The 3481-nt window shown below is 46.9% G+C and overlaps 1 pseudogene; it reads right to left on the minus strand.

Moving 5' to 3' along the window:
- Positions 1–2147: 2147 nt before the first annotated feature.
- LOC101611744 lies at positions 2148–2797 on the minus strand (annotated as a pseudogene).
- Positions 2798–3481: the final 684 nt, after the last annotated feature.

Genomic DNA, 3481 nt, shown 5'->3' on the forward strand with positions numbered 1-3481 from the left:
TCTTTCCGCCACCTCTTCCGCATATTTCAGTGCTGAGCACTCCTCTGTCACTTCTTCCTAGCACCATGGTGTCTTCTGAGTCATCCCAAGGTTGCCGCCTTCTGAAAAGAGAAGCTTCTCTAACTAAAAGTGAGGGTAGTATTAATATATGACTATGCACATTAAGAGAAGTGCTTACTGGGAAGTTTGGTGAACATAGTATATACATTTAGCCAGACACCAGCAAACATTACACCTCTAGGGCTCATGACTTCCCCTGTTATAGGTTTTCAGTATCAGGGAGTATCCCATGGAGCAGGCCTCCAATCCAATTAGAAGGCGGTTGGTTTCCCCCATTAACAGATGTGCCACTATTTCACCCATTGTCTCATTTGGCCTGTCTGGCCAAATATAATGCTTGTAGAGTCTACTCTTGAGTATTTTCACTGGTGATTTCTCTCTCTCCCACTGAACTGCATGCAGCATGGCTTTTTCCAGCTTTCTGTCAGCTGGTCTACATGGAGAAGGTTTTCAGCTCAGTTCCAGCAGGATTTTTCAGTGGCCTTGCAGCCCAAGTATGTGGAGTCTTCAGCAAGAGGGTCTTACCATCTATTCCTGGTGGGAAACCAAGAGCCTGAGCAATGGTCTGTAATGTTTTGGGGGCGTCAGGGACCTCCCTGGCCAACAACTCAGTGGAAGGTATCCCATCCCTGGCACTGAAAATTTTCTAGTAAAAATCTATGGCTCCTGTGTGTCCTCTTGTCCAAAAGTGTAGGCTTCGTATGACTTACTTATATCCTCTTAGATCTTGATTAGTCCTCCCTCCACCTTCCCTTTACTTAATCTCTTTTCCTGACCACACTTAGGCCTTTTCACCCCCATTAATCTATTCTTATACTTTCATACATACAACACCATCCTATAGTCTCCCTCCTTCCCTTTCTATTTCCTTTATATCTTATTTCTAAATTTTAAATTGTTTTGTGTAGTCTAAATGCCAGAAATGAGATGAACTTGTGTTTGGGGGCTGCCTTCTACCCAAATGTATATGTACAATATATGGTGATTAATTAAAGAACTCATCCTTGCCCTGGTTTATCAGACACTAGCAGCATGAGCTCATCTGAGCACACATCACAGATGATGTTTGATGAAGGTAAAACCAGTAGCTATAGGTTGTGTGAGAGATTCTGTCTGTGCTCTGGGTCATGCGAGAGACTATTCTAAGGAAGCAGATGCATGAGGAAAAAGAGGAGGACCCTGACATTTTCCTCCAGCCTCTGCACTTGTGTGCAAAGGGCACCCATATCTGCACACACACACACACGTGAGCATACACTACACATACAATCTTATCACTGCACTACACATACACAAATACATGCCAAAAATAAATAATTTAGTATGTTGGATGACACCCCTACTTCTTTTTCTCTTGATTTTCATTTATTTGAGAGAGAGAAAGAAGGAGAGAGAGAGAGAGAGAAAGAATGGGCATGGCAGGTCCTCCAGCCACTTCAAACAAACTCCAGATGCATGCATGACCATGTGCATCTGGCTTATGTGGGTATTGGGCAATTGAGCCTGGATCCTTAGGCTTTGTAGGCAAGCACCTTAACCCGTAAACTATTTCTCCAGCCCCCTGCCTCGTTATCAGCCCTTCTTGACAATATTTGGAGTGAAGTAATTCCTCACCATGGCTTCAGAGACCAACTCTGTGGGACCTCGCTCATGGCTCTGCTTTCATATTGCTCTACTTTCCTGTGATGTGCCTCTGGCATCTGATAGTCCTTAACACGCCACTATCCCTCTGACTGCAGGACCTTTGCAAAGGCTGTTTCCTCTGCCTGGAATACACTTTCTGAGCCTCCCTCCCTACATCTGGCTACTCTTGCGTTCAGACTTAATTCTTTCTAAATGGCTGACTTGATATGTAGCCCTGCCTGGCCACACTCTCACTATATAGATCAGACTGGGCAAATGAACTTGAAGGTCACCCTTTGCCTCCGCACTCCAGACTGGCTTGTGCTCTACGTTCCACATTCTTTCGGCACTGTTTCTAGTTAAATCTCTGTACAAATTATCTGATTGCAAAAATATCTCTATTTCTATTCGACTCCATGTTACGCAAGAACTTTATGTATTTTCTTCACTTTTTTTTTTTCCCATAGTACTGGTAGTTTTATTAGCTGACTGGAAAACTAGACAATCCTCCCAAGCTCAAAGAGTATGGGCTTAATCCTCTTCCTCATCATCACCAGCTCCGGCCCCACCCTGGCCCTTCTTGGCATTCTTCCTCTTCACACGACCTGGACGGCCACCACCATATGGAGGACGGAGGGAGAAGTCGATGTGCTTCTGGGAATCCAGGCGCACAATGAAGGATGGGATGTTCACCACCTGCTTGCAGACCCTGATATGGCACTGCCGGATGAGCACACGGGCATGGTGGATAGACTTGGCCAGGCCCAGCTTGAAGACCTGGGTCTGCAGCCGCCTCTCCAAGAAATCCTCAATCTTCAGGCCCAGGATGTAATCCAGCTTCATCTGCCCTCATCCAGCAACCCAATGCGAACAAGTCGCCGAAGCAGGGCATTACCTTCGAAAAGACGCCGCGGGTCCTTTTCGTCCGGCGTCAGCAGCTGGCGGGCAGCCTTGCGGATCTTCGCCAGGGTAAACTTGTCGCTCCAGACCTCACGTGTGTTCCGGAGCCCGTACCGCCGATCAGCTTCAGCTCCTGGTCGAGGCGGGATTTCTCGAAGGGTCTCCGCGGGGTCACGTAAGTCTTGCGACAAACCCAGCTCGGGGCAACCAGCATATTGGCTCTGCATGGCCGCACGTGCCTAAGCGACCCCTAGCAGAAAGACCATTTTCTTCACTTTTGTGAATTCAAGGTCTAGTACAGTGCCAAGCCTTAGCAGTCACTGAATAAATAGTGGATAAGGAAGAAGCCCCAGGAAATCGTGCGTGTGTGTGTGTGTGTGTGTGTGTGTGTGTGTGTACACGTGCACATGTTGTCAAGCAGGAGGGACAGGTCATAGGCGGAGTAGAACCCTGGGAGGAGCTGAAGCCCAGTGGAATGCCAGGCTCTCCGGTGTTCAGTCATCCGAGCAAGCGTGGCGAGGGAGACAAGGAATGCGCACAATTGAGTCTCAGTGAATCCAGTTTCTTGATTGTCGGCTTCAGTATCTCAATAACTAGGGCAAAATACAGTTAGACAAACACTGGCTGATGCACAGAAAAGCTTTAGGTTTATGGTGACATCACACATTTTAATCGTTTACATTTAGTTACGTTATTTTCTTTCTAACTATCTGGTGTAGCTCATCCAGTCTCTTATTCCGTCTCTTTTCTTTGGCAAGCAGCTGAGCATTGTGGCATCTTCTTTGATTTCCTTCTGGGGATCCATTTCCCTTATTGTAAAAATGTATTTGTGGGGCTGGAGAGATGGCTTAGCGGTTAAGCACTTGCCAGTGAAGCCTGAGGACCCCAGTTCGAGGCT

This window comes from Jaculus jaculus, chromosome 2, assembly GCF_020740685.1.
Source record: "Jaculus jaculus isolate mJacJac1 chromosome 2, mJacJac1.mat.Y.cur, whole genome shotgun sequence".
Classification (NCBI taxonomy): Eukaryota; Metazoa; Chordata; class Mammalia; order Rodentia; family Dipodidae; genus Jaculus; species Jaculus jaculus.